The sequence below is a fragment of the Episyrphus balteatus genome, chromosome 1 (assembly GCF_945859705.1).
Source record: "Episyrphus balteatus chromosome 1, idEpiBalt1.1, whole genome shotgun sequence".
Lineage (NCBI taxonomy): Eukaryota > Metazoa > Arthropoda > Insecta > Diptera > Syrphidae > Episyrphus > Episyrphus balteatus.
In genome coordinates this window covers 17205400-17226021 of record NC_079134.1, presented here as the reverse complement: position 1 = coordinate 17226021, position 20622 = coordinate 17205400, and the positions used below count along the sequence as shown (strand labels likewise).

The 20622-nt window shown below is 28.6% G+C and overlaps 1 protein-coding gene across 1 annotated transcript in view; it reads right to left on the bottom strand.

Moving 5' to 3' along the window:
* LOC129916779 (abhydrolase domain-containing protein 2) overlaps nt 1-20622 on the bottom strand; it is a 36874-nt gene that overhangs the window by 15341 nt on the left and 911 nt on the right. The gene's annotated exons all lie outside the window — the stretch shown is intronic.

The window sequence follows — 20622 nt, the reverse complement described above, 5'->3', positions numbered from 1 at the left end:
TATTCAATTAGCAACTCAATCTGTAAATAATAGGTTATATTTTAGAATTTTCTCAACCGAAAACCACAAAAATTTTATTTGATCTGACAAAGCCAACTTAAAAAAGATTTGTATAGGTACAACGCCATTCTCCTAGATACTCGTGGGTACGGGCAAGGATTATGGAAACACCTAAATATCAAATATTTAAGGATTGAAATAAGATATCGACATAAATTAAATGCAGTTACAAAGGTTAGTGTTTTATATAAAAATTAAATTATTAACGAAGTTTTAAAGTGTAGTATTAGAATTTAAAATTCTATTGAAATGGGTCAGGGGATGTCAAAGTAGCATTTTCTTAAATCCCTCATAAACGACGTCATTATTACAGAAAATTTCTCAGTTTGAGTGCTCCATAGCTTATAAGGTTCAAATAGATTCTAAAAAATACAGCAAATACAAACAAGTTGTAAAAGAAATTTGTTCTGGGTGGGATTTTATACAATTTAAAAAATCTGAATTTTGGTAACTTATGAGCAATCTTCAGAGGCTTCCCGATTTTTATTTTTCCATTGTCGAATAAAAAAAAAAGTATCAGAATATGTTCAGAAGAGCACAAGGTATAAACCATGAGTTGCACGCAGTTATCCGAAAGAAAAGTCCAAAAACGCTCCACTGTATTATACAATAAATGCCTTAGCTTTTCAACTTACACAAGTACTCACTTGAACTTAGCTTAACTAAGGCCAAAACGAACTATCCATTAGATTGAATTGAATATTATTGTAATGCAAAATTATGTGACCTAGTTTTTTTTTTTTGCATTAATTATAAAATAAAGTTTTTAAAAATTAAACAAAAGCTTCATAAACAATTCATTTACAGAAAAAAAATAATAATAACTCGGGCATTGACCGGTGAAGACAACGACAAAACAAGCAACCAACGACGACGACAAGATGTGATGAGTTTGCTGTCTAAACAAAATGCCATCACTTAATTAAACAAATCAAACAAATAAAAGTCTACAGAAATGGAAATGTTCTCCTGTCTTTTCAGTTCACTGTGATTTTTTTTTTTCTTTCATGATGGAATATTTATGAAAAAAAATTTATTAATTTATTTAAAATTGAAATAAGAAAATGTTTACTTTGTCTGTTAGTCATTTGAATTGATATCCAAATTAATCAAAGGTCAATTATTAGAATGGCTCTTCTATTGAATAATAATTAGGTTTATATTGTAAAAAAAAAATTGCCAACTGCCAGTAAAATTCCAAACTTTTTATAATAAAGCTATCTATTTTATAATATGTACTTGAAATTTAAGAAACTTTTGATCGAAATTCTTAAGAAGCACGTACTTTGCTGTTATAGTTAAATAGCATACATTTATTGAGATAAGTTCATAAAATCATCTATGAAGCTAATTAGATTGGAAATGAAACATGATCGTAGATTTTTAAAATTATTCAAAAACCTGTTTCAAAAATTAATTTTCAAAAACCAAATTTTGGATCAAAACTTCTTTAAAAATTTACTTTACGTTTTTAAATATAAGCCAAACAAAAAAGTGATAAGCTGATGAAATAAGGTATGGAGGTTTTAGATAAAGAAGGAAAAAGAATCCATAAGTTTTTTAAAATATTTTTGGTGAAAGGGTATTTTTTTTTTTTTGGGGGGCTGAGTTAAGTTTGAGAAAGGTTTCATAACAGTTGACATAAATTTTGTTTTTATTGAAGGTTTTAAATGAACAACAACAATCTGTATGTCTTGTCGCCAAGTACGTAGGCTGAAGTATAACAATATCATTTTGTTTATTTAAAAAAAAAAAAAGTTCAATTTTTTGGCGATACTTATTTGAAAAGCTATATTTGGGAAATCATCAAACAAACTAACTTTGTCATAATTTCTTATAAGAAGATCTTACTAGTTTAAGACCGTAAAACATAGTTCATCAAAAATTGTTTTTAAGAGTTGAAAAATATCAAAATTTGTCGATAAAACTGACAATTTTTGGATTTTTCTTTGACAATTGTACGTCGAATCCGAAAACATGACTTATTCATTTCAGCATAAATATCGCACAACTGAAAAAAAACTTCTGAAAATGAATCCTAGGGTGGACCAAAAAACTCATTTTTTTCATTATTTTGATTTGCTCTACCGATAACTTGTTTTCTCAACACAAAATAAAGCTACCCTAATTCTTTCAGAATTTTTCGACGCTGTTTAGGGGTTGCGCGCACCCCTTTTATTAAAAAAAATAAGCTCTTTTAGTTTTTAATTTTTTTAAAGCTTAAATAATTTTTTAATCGAAAAGCTGAGCAAATCAAAATAATGAAAAATAATTTTTTTGGTTCACCCTAATGAATCCTATCTTTTTCTACAGAATTTTTTAAGGTTACAAAACTATTGAAAGTATAATCTTTCGCATTCTCTTTAATCATGGTCAAAGATTCCTGCTTCATGGCAAAACTCCAATTTTAAAATGAACCACAATTCAGATCCCTAATATGTACTTTCATTTTATTATAGAAAGACCACAAAATGAAATCCATGACATCTAAAAGAATAATTTATTATTTCTCCCACTCGGAACTAAATATATAAACGTGAGTGCATGCACGTTTTTTCCCAAAAATTCAGTAAAGTAATGCACTATTTTCTTAATGTCTAATTGTCTAGTCACAGCTCCTGGTTTGGTTTATAAAAACTGCATTTACTTCATAATATCTCCAGTTCAAAATGTTTTCAATTTTTTTTCTTAAAACAATTAAGGAAACGAACATTAAGTTTTTAAATTGCATTTGTAAGATTGAATTGATAAACAAAATGATTATTCCAACACAAATCTATTTCCTTAAACCCATTTTCATAATGGTATAACATTTTGTTTGACACTTTCTAGAAAAAAATATCCGACAATGTGTTTTTATCTAAAAATCAATATTACTCCGCCCATTAATATGTATTCAGGCATTAAAAATAAATAGTTTCCTTTATTTTATCATACATTGTACATTTATGTATGTGTATTTACATAATGAAAACAACACTCATTCTTTGTGCGGGAAAGGAATTTTTTTTTGTGTTTGTGTATTGAAAAGTCCTTTACCTTGGCCTTCAAGTTGTGTATTCAATTCAAAATATTATTTTGCCTACACATTTATAATGTTTGGCATTGGCACATATGAGAAGTTCATGTGTTCATATTGAAGGCTTGAGGAAATGTTCAACATGGTGTATGTGTATTAAAGGAAAACATCTATACAAAATCTTACTTCAGGATCAAATTATCAAAGGTTGAAGTTTCATTACAAAATATTGCATAGAAATGGTAAACATGACTTTGATGTAGACTTTTCTACAAAATTTATGTGAATTTAAAATAATTTTAAGCTCCATTTAATTGTATGAGGTTTTTTTTTAATTGCCTCATGTAAAGACAATACCTAAACAAAAACACAATTATTTTTCATTGCAAATGTACATATATTTTGTAAATGCAGTCAGAGAACCTATTTTTAGCTTCCTGATAGGTTCTGAGTTGATTACACTTGGTGCAATGCCAAGAAGTTTTATTTCGTGTGTTACTCTTTTCCAACCCAAAATAAAATTTGCGAGATAAGGTCACACGTGCTAGAATTCCAATACGAAGGGCTTGGAAATTTGATACAACAGCATGTACCCATTAGTTTCGTATATACAATACCATTAGTGTACGCAGTATTTGAAAGTACAATAAAACAGTACAAAAATCTTTCGTTATAGCCATTAACCTTGTCGGATCTATGGAAGAAGAGTAGAGAAGGTAGTTCTTTATTTTGGGCACATTTTTTGATAGGAAGTTCTAGCTTAATCCTAAATGTAAAGTTTTTGATCTCGAATGTCGAAGGCAACACTGTCGGAAATCAAAAATTGTCAAAAAATGTTCCTTTTCAAAGTTTTTTTTTTATCATAGCTTAACCCCTTTTAGCCCCATGTGACATTTCTGTAACGAACCGAAAAAGATCGGCCAAAAGCTGTAAAAAACATATTTTTTTTTTTGAAGCATTTACATAATCTTTAAGAATTGCTTTATCGAAATAATGCGCCATATTTGTAATAAATAGCATAAATAGTTTTTAATTGGCAGTTAATGTTGAAAGTTCGGCTTTTTTTGAAAATAAGCAAATTTGTGTAAAAACTCCGAAATCCAGAAAAAATATTTTCCTGCATAAACTAAAGGGGTTTTATTTTTGGATTTTAGGAAAGTGCCTAAAAATAAAATGGTTTTTTGTTTGAATTTTTGCATTTGTATATAAAAATAAATTATTTAAACTTATTTTTTTACTCCCTTAATATCGAAATAACTACACCGAAAAAAAAAACCAATATCAATTTAACATTTTTTAAATGTCAAATTAACATTTCTTAAATATCAGCCAAAAATGCTCTATAAAATGTGTTTAATGATATTTAAAATGTTAAAACAACATTTTTATTATCAGTATGATATTTAAATGTCACATTTTGGAAATTTTTTTTGATATTTTATTATCATTTTTTCATATCAATTTCTCATTCCAAATTATTGAAAAATATTAAATACAAAATTCTTAATATGTACTAATTTAAAGGCGCGTTGTGTTTTTTCGAAGTAAAATGTATGATTTACTGATAAAATTTGATCGGCACTAAGATTTTACTTCACATAGTTTGGGAGATAATAACAAAACAATTATATCACCTATAATAGAAAAAATAATATGATCATTATTTTGTAAAAAATATTCTCTTTCAGTAATGTTTTGAAAAAAGAAAGAAAATTCTTTTAATAATAAAAATAATAAAAAAGAAAAGGAAAGAAATAGGTTTCATTATAATAAACTAAAACGTAAAATCTAGTCAACATTGATATTTTCATTGTCAAAGTGAAATTTTCACTATCCACTTAAACTTAAAAAAATGTCAAAATGATATTTTAATTGTCAAAGTGAAATTTTCACTATCCCATCTGAAATTAAAAAATGTGAAAATGATATGATAAAATATCAAAATTGATATTTTAATTGTTGGACGACTTTTGTCACTGAAAAATGTTAATTTGATAGCTGTTATTATCATTTTTTTTTTTCGGTGTAAGTAAATAATGAATTTATTGAATTTTTAAAAAATACGTGTTTTATTATAGGTAAGGCCCTGTCGATTGACATTATTAATTATAAAATGTACGATGTTGGGTTACAAGGGGTTAAAGGCCAATACAATAAACTGCACGACTGGGGTCGCACGTACTTGCTCTTATGGTAAAAGTTACTCTAAAGTTAAAGGTTTTTATTGAACAAAATAAGGGAAAATTTAAAATTTCGTTAGTGGTGCAAAAAAAAAAAAATCTGTTCTTATAAATACAAATTCAATCCTAAGTGGGCTTTAGGTCTGGTTTATAATTTTTTTCTATTTTGTCTCCGACGTTTCGACCGTGTTTACAGTCTTCTTCAGGGCTAATTATTTTCAAAAAATAAAAAAATTTTAATAAATACTAAAAATCTATTATCTATACTTACAGATTATTCTATCTTCTAATTTTAAGAATTTAATCTTAAAAATTTTAAAGGTTTTGTTTGTTTTGTTTTTGTTTTTAAATATTTCAAAACTCACGAAGATAGGAATTATTGTTCTTATAAATAATTAAATACCGTTTTAAATGATCTTTTACAAAAAAAGTAAGTATGCCATTTTATTTTTAGTATAAAAAGGAATTTTTAGAAAAAAATTTTCGAAAATCGTTAGAGCCATTTTTATAATAATATAATAATAATTTTGTATATATAAAAATTTTCTAACATTTTTCAAAAAAAAGTTGATATGCAATTTTAAATAAATAATTAATTTACACATAAAAACAAAATTTCAAAATTTTTCACCAACTCGTTTCCAAAAAAATCGATTTTTCAAAAAAAAATTTGAAATATTTTTTAAAAATTTAAAATTTTTTTAAATAAAGTTTTTTCAAACGTTTCTGTATTAAAAATTTGGTCGAAATCTGTTTTGTCGTTTATGAGAAATTCATAAATCCAAAAAACCGTTCTATGGCAGGTACCGTTAATAATGGTACAAAAAATATTTTTTTTATTATCAAAGGAGGCTGTTTTCTTTAACAGTAAGCAGAAAAATTTTAATCAAAATCGTTAGAGCCGTTTTTGAAATAAATCAACTTTTCTGTTTCCGTTATATGACAGGTACCGTTAGTTTTGGTCCTACAAAAAAAAACTTCAATTTGTCCACTAGGGAATCACCCAAAACTGTTAACTACCAAGTTTGAAGAAAATCACTTCAGTAGTTTAGGCTGTAGCTCGAGGTTCTTACAGACAGAAAGAATTGCTGGACCCACTTTTTATGCATTTTCCATCATCGTAATGTCATTTAAAATTGTTATCTCGAGTTCGATTTTTTTTACGAATCCTAAACTTGCCCTATAGTACCTACATACATATATCGCAAGTAAAAATGCTCAACATTTCGAAGAAACTAAAATTTTGAAGAAATTAAGTTTGAAAACAGAAATTTTTCGACTTTTAGGATGCACCCGATCGCCTTTGTATGAAAGATACACCAATTTATAGCTCTATACGCATTAATCTTATTAGTGTGAAAATAATTTTTCGACTTTTAGGATGCACCCGATCGCCTTTGTATGAAAGATACACCAATTTATAGCTCTATACGCATTAATCTTATTAGTGTGAAAATAAAATTTAAATTCAATGTTATAACAGTTTATTTTATTGTATGTCAGGTTTAATAGTTCTCCCGATTTCGATTTTTTTCGCATGTAACTACATAAATGTATGAAATTTACAATAATTACACATGCATACCTTTAATGTTTTATATACATACATGTGTATATTAAATTCATTCTGGATACAGAAAAAAGAACGACTTACACTATGTATATTTAGTATGTACTTATACGTTCTACTAAAAGCTTTAAAAAATACTTTTTTATCACCACTATCACACTAATGAACAATCACATTTTATGTGAGGATAATCTGATAAAAAAATTAAAGTAACAGCAGTTTGACACGTTTTATATTTTTTTATATCTAGGTACAATGCCATCCAATCAAAAATAAAGTAATTAAAAGACAATATTGAGTCTCATGCAATTAAATTAATTAGTTTGCTCTTTAATTTAAACAAAGGATATAACAGCACTTAATGTAGTGACATTAATGTATTAAGGAAACACTCATTAAATGCATTTTATGTACATTAAGGATTTGACTTTTAATCGTTTTTTTTACTTTTTAATTGAGTTTAAAAATTGTAATAGTGTGAATACTTTATGTAGGATGGACAAATAGTGCATATATAAGTTTTAAAGTTTAAATCTTCATCAATTTTTTGAAATACTTTAAAACAAAACATAAACTCAAATAAGTCCGCTTCCAATCATTTTACAGCTGTAAATTTATTATTTTAGGTATACCTTTTTTACTAAAAACAGAATAAATTTGTTTTGTTATAATAATGAGCCGCCACTTTATTGAAAAGTGCCGGCCGGCCGGCAAAAATCACTTGAACTTTTTCATATATACAAACAAACGAATCTAATTAAGAAATAAGAAAAGTTTTTGTTTGTTTACAAATGGTAAATTAATTAAAACAGAAACCAAACTCACGTTTAGAAGGGCGCAACGCATACATATTTAAATTTAGATTTGTAAACAAAAATCGAAGAGACATCTTTGTAAATAAAAACAAAATTTTTCGATTTTAATTTGGTAAAGATTTAGGAATATAATATTAATATCTCAATTATTTATATGTCATTTTTAATACAAAGTTTATTTATTATTTAATTAGATATAATAGATCGAACAATTAGAGTGTTATTAAAATTTAATTTGATCATAAAATGTTAAAAGAGCACTACATTGTTATTCAATGAGCAAGTTTTTTGTTGTCGTGATAAAACAAAGTATTTTATTGAATTATGTAAACTCTTATCATACGATATTCTTATTATTTTTTTTTTTAACTGTCATTTTTGTATCAGTAAGTGCGTTAATAATGAAGTGGTTTTAGATTGGCGCTGTTTAAATATTGATAGGTTGAATATCATGAATTAAAATCAATACTGGGGAACTCCCATGTATTTTTAAGGCGAAATTTTTGCATTTCTGTGAATTTTTAAATGAATCATTTAGTATAAAAAAAAATAGTAAATGTTCGATAATGACTTACACCAGTATGGAAAATTAAATATAATCTTGAAACTAAAAACTATATTCAAGTAGGTAAACAAAAATTTTTCGAGAAAGGAAAATTTTCATACACATTCATATGATATGAAAACAACCTGCCTTTTTGATCTTAAGTTTATTTTCACTCTTTCATACATGCAGTTTTGAGTGAAAATATAGTCATGAGTTCAAATTTTTTTTGTTTTATAAGTCTTCGAACGTAAAAAAAAGTAATGATAGGCGTCGGTTATAGCGATCAGGAAAATGCATCAGCAAAAAAGAAACAGTATAGAATATTTTTTCCTGATGCTCGTTTATAGCGATCAGAAAAATTAACGTCAGTTTACACATACAAAATCTACCTGCTCTCTTCTTTTCCTGATTGAAATACACACAAAAAAATTTTTTCGTATGCAGTGGAACAGGATAAATTTGAAACACTTTATTTTGTTTCAAACGTCAATCAGCTTGCACGAAAAATGAATTTGCAACAGGAAAACAAATAAATACAATTTAAGCAACAAATAATTGAAAATTCACTTTCCTGATCGCTATAACCGGCCACATAGATAGGAAAGACAATTTCAAGACAATTACCTACAAAAATTTCAAAATTTCATCCTTCATACAGAAAAATATTCCATCACATACAGGGAAATCTGCATTATCACTATTCATATTTTCAGTCTTTTTTGAAGTAGAAGTATATTAGTAATATAGATTGTGTTTGAAAATTACATCACTTTTTATTCATAAAACTTCTAAGTTACATTATTTAGAAATTAAAATATAAATTGAGGATCGTCACTTACAGAAGTAATTATCTCATGAGCATGAGCCACATAACTTTCAAAAAAAAATATTTTAAGGTAAATTATCTTGTTCATCTTATTTAAATTAAATTTCCCATTAATTTTTGTTCCGTACAAATCTATGTTCTGCTATCTTTTTTTTTTTTTATTTAACTTTTTTTAGGAAAATGGGGAACTTCTCAAATAAGTCGAGCACTCTATTATTCAAGACGTATTGTGTTAAAAAAAAGTTCAATTTTTTGAGACCCAAAACTCAAATAAGCAGAACATGAATTTTTTTTGGGAAAGAGCGTTTTCTTAACTAATCACTGAGTGATATTAAAATTGATATTATCTTATTACGGGGCACACTAGGGTGGGTCAAAAAAATCGAAAATTTTTTTTTTGATTTGGTACTCCGAAAAATTGATTGCTAGACCCCTCTAGAATATACACACCAAATATGAGCTCTTTATATTAATGGGAAGGTCCTCCGCTTTGCAATTTTCCATTTTTACATCAAGCTTCTACAAAAAAAAAATAATTTTTTTATTAATTGACATTTTAGCAAAATTTCTTTTCATATTCTTGTAGGAAATTGAACGCTCTACAAAAAAGGCCTTATACACTTTTTTCGTTTATCTAACCGTTGAATAGATATTTGAGGTCCAAAAATCGAGAAAATCTTTAAAGATTCGTTTTTTGTTCTTAATTTTGTAACAAATTGAAAAATTATAATGATCAAACGCGCAAGACATATTCTTGTTGAAAATTGATTGCTCCACAAAAAAGGTCTTATTAACTTTTTTCATTAATCTAACCATTCTAAAGATATTCGAGGTCAAAGTTAAAAAAAAAATATAAAAACATTTTATATTTTTAAAAAATTTCTAATTCACTGAAACTTCATTATTTTCAAATTAGCAAGATATATTCTTGTATGGGCTTAAACGTTCTACAAAAAATTCTTTGGAATGAAATTGATTGCTTTAACCGTTTAGAAGATGTTCGTATCCAAACCAATGCTCACTGATTTCAATAGTTTTCTTATGACCCGTATGCATTGCGATTTGGATACGAATATCTTCTAAACGGTTAAAGCAATCAATTTCATTCCAAGGAATTTTTTGTAGAACGTTTAAGCCCCTACAAGAATATATCTTGCTAATTTGAAAATAATGAAGTTTCAGTGAATTAGAAATTTTTTAAAAATATAAAATGTTTTTATATTTTTTTTTAACTTTGACCTCGAATATCTTTAGAATGGTTAGATTAATGAAAAAAGTTAATAAGACCTTTTTTGTGGAGCAATCAATTTCCAACAAGAATATGTCTTGCGCGTTTGATCATTATAATTTTTCAATTTGTTACAAAATTAAGAACAAAAAACGAATTTTTAAAGATTTTCTCGATTTTTGGACCTCAAATATCTATTCAACGGTTAGATAAACGAAAAAAGTGTATAAGGCCTTTTTTGTAGAGCGTTCAATTTCCTACAAGAATATGAAAAGAAATTTGTTAAAAAGTCAATTAATAAAAAAATTATTTTTTTTTTGTAGAAGCTTGATGTAAAAATGGAAAATTGCAAAGCGGAGGACCTTCCCATTAATATAAAGAGCTCATATTTGGTGTGTATATTCTAGAGGGGTCTAGCAATCGATTTTTCGGAGTACCAAATCAAAAAAAAAAATTTTCGATTTTTTTGACCCACCCTAGGGCACACTGTATATTTTTTTCAGAAGTCAATAAAAGTAAAACTAAACTGAAAAAGCTTTAGACATATACTGGTAATTACTCTGCTTTTTCGCAGAAGAAGTTCAACACTTAATCTAGTTTTTAGGTACTTAACTAGCACTTAATAAACATTAGAAGATGCAACATCAAAACCTATATTTATTTTATGTCCCTCAAGAGGGACATAAATTAAAGTTTCCAAATTAAATACTCGAATGTGTTGTTTTTTTTTTAAATGGAAAACCTTGGAGCAACAACAAAGGAGCAGTTTCTACGGTGGACTTTTTTCATTGCATTTTTCTAAGACCTAACCATTTAAGTAAATTGATCTTAAATGAAAAACAATGCAAATTAAAAACAACAACTTGAAAAAAAAAACCAAACCGACAATCGATGTCATTCAGCACTCAAAAATGATATCATACTCTGCTTGTTTCATTTATATAAAATCGTCTAGCAATTACCTCTTCAGAAAAATATTGAAAAGAAAAATGTATTAAAAGAATCGTAAAATTTTGTTATGCCCAGAGTTTCCGCCTTTTTTATCAGAAAGCCTTTATTGATGACGTCATATAAAAAGAAGCTAAATGTAATTAAATGCATACGAAGCGTATCCGGCACTTTTCTTTGTTCAAGAAATGTTTTGTATAAAAATACCACAATTTTGAGTTCAGGTAGAAAAGTTTATCCCTAGACTCCTATATTCTACTTTTAACTTTGTCAAGTTGGTTTCTGCTCCTATTTATAATATCATTCGATGCATATTATCAATTCAGTGCACAAACATCAAAAGTTCCTTTTTAAAACCTTTTAACAGATGATACACATAAAAGGTAAAAGGATGTATACAGCACATTGCACATTTTGATCTACTTTTTGATTTACATAAAAATATTTCAACAACAACAAAATTGGTTATGAACGATATAATTGAAAAAAAAAAAAACGAAATGCAAATCAAGAACAATTTTTAATCAAACAAAACATTGTAACTATTATTTTACTAGATGTGACAAGAAGAATCTAAAAAATGAATACATTCATACCTTTATTAATAAAAACTAACGACGAAACAACATTGTAGCTCTATTGCAAATGCTTACAAGTTGAACTCATGACTCACACCCTATATTTGCATGTTACCAGTTACCCCTACAAGATACCTACAACAACGAAAAAACTAATGACACAAATAAACCGGCAAGCTTTATTATTACGCAATATATTATGCTGACGATGTTTTCTGCTAGAATAGATTTTATTTACTTTTTTTTTTGTTTGTTTTGCTTTTTTGTGTCTGTATATTTTGTATTCTTTTGATACCTGATTCTTAAAATTCATATAAAAGAGCCGGTTAAATTTTGATTAAATAAACATAAATAAATAATATAGCTCAGGGCAATTAGTCAAAATATGGGCATGAAATCGCATTTTTCGCGGGACAAAATTTTTTTCATGGAATGTGTTCGGGTGGTTGTCCTTATCATAAAAGTCAATTTGTTGGGAAAATTGGAGGTTGGGAACAGCCGCCATCTTGGAAAAGAGATTGGTAGCGTTTTTATTGAATAGCTCCATTGTTATTCATTTTAACAGAAAATGACAAAGGTAGGACTTATTAACAATAAAATTATCTAAACAATGATATACAAAACAATTCCGTGAGTTGATTAAATAAAATTTTATAGTTGGTCAAAGTGCGGGTTTGTATCGCAAGGTTGGGACAAAATGACATTTTTTCATATATCTGACGAACTTTTGATTTGTTTGGATAATTCTTCAAGAATGAATTATAGTACTTATAATTACCTATAAAATGAGCCCACAATCGTTATTGTCACCATCGTATTGTAGAAGTAATCTAACTCCGAAACTCTCCATGTACTAGTCAAAAGTGAGAAAAAAGCTAGTTTTTTGCTAGTAGGCCGAGAAAATTTTGGGAGTAGAGGTATAACCAAAATATAAGTACGCAGTTTTGCTGCCATACTCGTGTTAATGTCGATTTCAAAGGTCTGACAACTCTAATTTTGGGCTTTATACGGGTTTTGGGGGGTTAAATAACGTAAGTTTTCCAGTTAACGTGAATGGGCTAAATTTATACTATTTGAAATTATAAATATACAAGCTGATTCCCTATTATTTTTCCTAAATCTAGACACCCCAATCTTGAGGATGTGACCAATAGAACTCAAGATATAAGCCGTTTATACGATTATGTTTTAGAGGCTTTTTTGTTTCGATTTTTGTTTGTTTATTTGAATTGAAAAGCCTGATATGGTTAGTTAAAAAAGCTTATATCGTGAGTTCTATTAACCCCATAGCCGAGATTAAGGTGTCCAGATTTAGGAAAAATAATAGAGCATCAGCTTTTATATTTATAATTTCAAATAGTATAAATTTAGCCCATTCACGTTAGCTGGAAAACTTACGTTATTTAACCCCCCAAAAACCGTATAAAGCCCAAAATTAGAGTTGTCAGACCTTTGAAATCGACATTAACACGAGTATGGCAGCAAAACTGCGTACTTATATTTTGGTTATACCTCTACTCCCAAAATTTTCTCGGCCTACTAGCAAAAAACTAGCTTTTTTCTCACTTTTGACTAGTACATGGAGAGTTTCGGAGTTAGATTACTTCTACAATACGATGGTTACAATAACAATTGTGGGCTCATTTTATAGGTAATTATAAGTACTATAATTCATTCTTGAAGAATTATCCAAACAAATCAAAAGTTCGTCAGATATATGAAAAAATGTCATTTTGTCCCAACCTTGCGATACAAACCCGCACTTTGACCAACTATAAAATTTTATTTAATCAACTCACGGAATTGTTTTGTATATCATTGTTTAGATAATTTTATTGTTAATAAGTCCTACCTTTGTCATTTTCTGTTAAAATGAATAACAATGGAGCTATTCAATAAAAACGCTACCAATCTCTTTTCCAAGATGGCGGCTGTTCCCAACCTCCAATTTTCCCAACAAATTGACTTTTATGATAAGGACAACCACCCGAACACATTCCATGAAAAAAATTTTGTCCCGCGAAAAATGCGATTTAAATTACTAATTTCCCTGGGCTAATATATAACTTGAATTTTTGTCAAAAAGAAACAAAAATTATAACAACAAATATTAGAAACTTAAACTTCTTATTCTTGGAACGAATATGATTTAAATATATTATTTTAAGTTCAAGGCCAGTTGCAAAAAAAGCAAAAACCCTTGACTTGATTTACTAACACTTTTTAAAAGCCTTTCGGACTCATCATTTAACTCTTGATTTAATTTTAGAATATTACTTGTGGTCTTGTGCTTGCTATGAACTTTGAACAAAGTGATGATTCATTCAGAGTCTCGTTAAGGTTTTTCTCCAATCCCAGACATTATATTGTGAAGAGTTTTATTTGTCTTGTATACAAACACAGAAATGTGTAAAAAGTTTCAAAAACTTGTAAAAATAAACAATGTCAAGCAAACAGTGTTTTAAAAAATGATTCAATATAATACTTTATCTACAACACTGTTATACAATAAAGTGGAAATTTTATTGATCGCAAATTACAACTAATCGCAATATAAACATTTCAATTCATTGCGTATTGACAAAGGTTTTAAGATAATTTGATAAGAACTTGCATTTTTATTAACAAATGTGTCATATTTAAAAAACGGATTGATTTTAATTTTTGTTGTAATAAAATTGATTTGAAATTAAATATTTCTAAAGAAGAACAAGCAATCGCTTCTTTTAAGACTTACAGCCCGATTCTCCCCCTCTATTCACAACTTGTGAGAGATACAAAAATTCTCAAAGTTGTGATCACACAATATGTGAATTTTTGTGAATCTCACAAGTTGTGACTGTGGGGAAGAATCGGGGTATTAATCTACTTTAAAGTTTTCGAGGTTGGAACTACTTATTTCATTTACAAACTTGAAAATTTCCAGCTCACACAAGCGAAATAATCTTCAAGTCTGAGCTGAAATCATCAAAAATATTAAATTGTTACATTGTGACTATAAGAGTTTAATCAAAATATTTTTTTTTCAATACTAAAAAAAATATAAAAACAATAAGAATTCAAAAAACTAATTTTTCTAAGGGTTAGCTACCATATGTAAGTTTGAAATTGTGGAATCAAATAACTAAAGCTGATAAGATAAGAACTAAAACTCATCGAGTAGCTATTATGGCAGCTACATATGTGCAATATACACTTATTATTTGAATATAATAGATAAGTTTGAACAAACAATGTAGAAAAAAATAATCAATGAAAACACTTGGTCAGAATGTCTGGTTGGACATGATAAGTTCAAGGTTCTAAAAAATAAAAAATGAAATGATTATTAAATTTGCGTCACAATCAGCATAATTACATGCCACAAAACCAACACAACCATTTTACATTGATTAGTTCTTTTTTTATTTCAAATATTTATTTTTTTAATTATAGGGTTTTGCTTTGTTAAATTTACACATTGACACATTTTGTTCATGTCAAATGAAATATCAGTTGAAATTTCTTTGTCATTTTTTTAGGGTAATATCTGTACCTATGTTGTATTAGTGAAGCTAAACATGCAAAGAAGAACCTTCTAGCTTAAAATCACGCAATTCATCGACCTTCCTTTAACGAGTTCTATGGCATTGTCCACTTTTGTTCCAAATAAGGAATAAAAGAAGAATAACATTTTGCCGAATAGTATTGTTTTACAGATTGGAAAAGAGGACGTTATTCCAGATGTTCATGAATACCAGGAGATATGACAAGGCTCGAGAACATCAAAATCGTGGGATTCAAAACATTCGGGAGGATAAAAATGCAGTTGTAAATAATATAAAATAAACGAAGTACATAGTTATTTCAGCCCTCTTAGCCAGTGAATATATTTTATGACGATAAAGTTAGTGAGCAGGAGAAAGAGACAGTATTGATCAGCATCTACTTCAAAGGCGCATTCAAAACTCCCCACATTAAAAAGTGGCCTAAACAGAACTTTGCTGATTTAAGTCTTAAGTAAAGCATTCTTAAACGTGAAAGAAAAGAGAGAGCATAAAAATTTGGGCCTACTGTTATTGTTTAACATTTTAGTCACATTCAGATTCTTAAAATTAAATTTAAATTTAGAAAGTTAGCTGGAAAAAAATCGATTAATACGAGTATCTAGACAACAAAAATACAATAAATATTATTTAAAAAAAAATAATAACTGCATTTAATAGCATTTAAGCTATAAAAAATATCAACGTCAATTATAAAACAAACGACGTCTGTGTTTAACCAGTTTGCCGAAAATATAGGAATTCTATAGAAAAATACAAAAAAAACACTTATAGATAACGGTTTTTGGGTGTTTTCTGTACAAACAATTCAAATTATGATTCATTATCATGTGGTTATAAAAAAAATAATACATGCTTGTCAACAAATTTAAATTTTTTTTCGACAGAAATCTTATATTTATCGATTTATTTATGGGTAGTAGAATGAAATTGGCATACATATCAAGTACTTTTTTTGAGAAAGTGGGCATGTTAAGTATTTGTAAACAATAATCGATCTTGAAATCACAATCAGGAATCATATAAGGTACGATATGCTACAACTAACAACTCTTACACTTCACTCACGGCTCCAACCTAATGCTCAATTTGTGGGGTTCACCTATAATATGCTTAAGTATTTTCAAAAACGAATTGAATGTTTATTTTTTAGAAATTTTAGGCTGGTCCGTATATTTTATTTGAATACAAAAAGTTTTAACGATCAAATTCTAAGGAAAAATAACTAAAAACAAGTAGGTATACATACTTGCGATCCTTTCATTAAGTTTATTTCCGTCTTATTTCCTTAAAAGTAGGTATCACAACGCACCAATAAGTGGTCTAAGTGTATCAGTCGTTTTCCTGACAGCCATTTGTACCTAATCTAATCTATTTCCTTGAACTTTAAAATCTCTAATTTAACTCTATGATAAAAATTCTACAACTAAATTCAAAACTTTTTTCGTGCCAATAAGTAATGAAGAAGAAAAACAGGAAAAGGCCTATTGATAACTGACTTTCCAGTCTTGCTGACACCATGAAATATCTTCAGCTTACTGAAAACAATACATAATATTTTCTTCCCATATTAAATAGAGCAGCAGGTTTAAAACACAATTTAAATTATCTAGGTATACGCAAAAATAATTTTGCAAGGAAATAATTAAATTGGATTTGAACCACATTGTTTTAATTAGTTAGTAAAGCGTCATGTAACGCGTTAGCTGCAGTTGGTACATACATATATCAAAACACCATGACCAGAAATAAAAGAAAATTGTTTTGTAAATTCAAATTGTAGAAGATTAGGTTTAAACGATTTCTAAGAATTTTGATTAATAGCAAATTATGTAACATTAATATTTGCATCTGTTATGTAGGGTTGTCCAATAAAATCTCCAACAACTTTTTATTTTTCAATAAAATACAAACGATTTGAGACATTTGCAAAATCTTATTATTGTTTTGATAGCATATCACTATGATCTGGAATCAAGGTATGAAGGACCCCAAGGTTGACTCCAACATTCACATCAATTTAGTACCCAGAATGAACCTTAAGTTGTTTGAGCTAGAAACAGATTTAAGCTTTGGCCATTTAGCTGACGCAGATTGGAGTTGGGGATTTTGGTTTTGGTCGTTAAAGATGGGAAATGAAAAATCAGACAAAACAAGTTTGGTGTCATCAGAAAAGGAGGCAACAAACAATCAACTCAAACACAACATCATGATGTAGAGATACAATTTTGAAGTAGTAGAACGGAGAATACAAAAAAATGAAGGATCATTATTGTCAACCTTTGTTTCTGCGAAATAAGAAAACATTTAAGTCTTAATTCCCTCTCTCAAAGAAATAAGGAAACTCTGTATAAGACTTTAATCGGCCCAGTCATGCCGTATGGGTGGACGAAAACCTACTAGGTATGTTGATTTGAGAGAAAGATTCTTCGAGTAATGTCTGGTCCTGTGACCGACAGCTTAAAAGACGAAGACTTCATCATAATGTAGTGTCTAAGTGGAGAACAATTTCAAACAATTATTGATTGTGCGCAACTGGAGACATGCTGAGTGCGTCTTGTTGTTTTAAGTCCAGATCAAACTAAGATGTTACGACTTAAGTAAGTAAGATATTAAAGGCCATTTGTTTATTGATTAAGCGTGGGATTAAGCGTGCTTTTTCGGCTCATGGGAATTCATTGCTTTGAATTTCCTTTCGGTCTGTACTCCAACCTCTATTTTGCCTTCTTTGACTATTTCCAAAAATGTTCAATACCGTGTTGTCTCTATTTTGGTATCTCTTTCACACCAGGTGAATTATGAGTCATAGGTTATGATGGGTCATGGCTTTAGAGTCATCTTATAAAAAAATATTTCGATTTCAACATGAATCATGCCAATGTTTCTGTTCAATGATCGCCAGTGTTTGACTTTCTATAGTTTTCTTATCCTAGCATTTCAGTGGTATAAGAAAATTTGTATCCCAAAAGGGAATTGTAGATTTTCTTACAAACTAGAGTTGGTGGAAATCTCAAACTAGCTAAGAATTGGCAGATATGCTGGGTTTCTTAGAAATTAGCATTAGGTATATGACGATACTGTAATAGAAAAAAGGATCACAAAACTGAAAGTAATTGGGTTAAATTCAACTGCGTGCTCAAAGAAACCCTAAGTCGTGAATCGATATTGAGTAAGTACTTGTTTCTGTAACACAGAAATCTTTTTACGAGTACCTAGGACTTATATCAAAGTATTTGACCATCTTAAACAATTAAAGATCTCAGTCTTCCCATTAATTGACAATTAAGAAGAATCTCTTCTTAAAGGAAATACCAACCTAAATTATCTTTTCATTGCCTTTGTGGTAAAAATTTAATATAAATCTAGGCAGGTAGTTATGTGAAAGCGGTGAATCAAATAGATATAAAGAAACCCATTAGTTTTTTTTATGGAACAAGGCAACAACCAAACAAAGAAAAAACCCTGATTGCACTTTTTTATAAAGTCATTCCATTATGAATGAAAAAAAGTCAAAAAAAAAATGTCCTTTTTCTATTATTTCTGTTCTTCAAATGTAATGAATGCAGGTAGTTAACTACGCGCAGGATTACACAAGGCAACAACAAAGTAAAAAAAAAAAAAAAACTTGTGTCAAGAGAAGAGTTTCCTATCTTCTTCCATGTTGCTTCTTCCAAAAGGTGGGTGTGTAGGTACACACACATTATTTTTCTATGTAATGTGTCTGTCTCTTCTGTGCTCTGTGGTGCACTAGATTTTTTTGTTTGCAGTTGATTGATTTATCAAATCAAGACTTTTGCTATATGCCCCAGTTAGTCAAGTTGAATAGCCTAACCTTAAATCCAATTTCGCGCATTTGATACAACAACAAAAAAAAAAACCAAGCCACAACAGAAACACACAGCCAGCATGTATCCGGCTTCTTTTCAGAGTCAATTGCAAGCAAACAAAAAAAATGAGAAAAAAAAATAAACTTAATTGAACTCCTCTGTGATGCGTTCTTTTATTCGACGATGTTAACTATTGTTAACAATAGTTAACTTTCATCGTTCCTAAATGAGAAAAAAGTTACAAAGTGTAACATCGTGACGTCACAACATCGTTCCTAAATCCAGTGTTGAAGTGTCAAATAGTTACATTTTGTTACTTTTTCCAACTCAGCTTCTGGACTTGAGTTTCAATGTTAATCTGTCAAACACAACTAAATGGGGAAGAGAGGGGATGATGTGAGAAGAGAATTTCTTGTTTGTTTCCATATTTGAAATTATTGAATGCATATTTTTGTTTCAATTTGCTTAGAATTCAATTAAAAAGAATTATTTCAGTACCAAATTAATTTTTTCTTGTTTATTCATTCATAAAATTAATCTCAAAAATTTTTCTTTTGACAGATCAACAAAATATAACATTTAGTCGTTCCTAAACCAAAGTTAACATTTTGTAACAAAATGTAACAAAAACAAATACAACGATTTTTTTGACATAACAACAATAGTTAACATTGTTCAATAAAAGAACGGACCACTGTCCTCTCACTCATCATTCGTCATAGTTGTGTTCAACGAGGATTTTTCTAAATCAGAACAGTAGTTTCGTGAGAAACGTCAAAACAAATTAGAACAGTCAGTGGGCACGTTCAAAGAGCTAACATAAAGCTATCGGATAGCTTTTTGTTGTTGTAAACAATGTTAAAAATTAGCAAGGAAACGAACCATTTTCTGTCAAAAAATAATCTAAAGGTATCCGAGAATTTCTGGTATACCTCAGGTATCCGAGTGATCAGCTGATAAACATTTAGCGTTTTTTATTTTGATTACTTTTCGGGGGATTATTCAGCTTAAAAATAAATACAAATTAGCAAGAAATAAAGTCAAAGCGATTGTGCAAATACTATTCAACAATAAAAAAAATGTAATTTGCTCAAAAGAAACAGTTTCCTCTTCTCAATATTTACATATTTTTTTAATAGCTGCTTGGGCAAGCTATCTGGATAGCTCTTCATTCAAAAAGATATTCCAGATACGGGTATCCCAGATAGCCTATCCGATAGATGTTTGAACGTGCCCAGTTAAACGTCAGTTGTCAAAATAAAAAAAAAAAAACAAAAAATAGATCTGTTTGTGTACTGCCTTAAACAGAAATATTTCTATTTTGGTCAAAAATTGTACAAAACTACACGATTCCAGAGTACCCAAGCAGGAATTGGGTTAAAAATTTTGAAAAAAGTAAGAATATTTCTTTTTTAGGCAGTACCCAAACAGACCTAATGACAGCTTTGCTTTTGACACTTCTCACGAATCTGTTCTAAC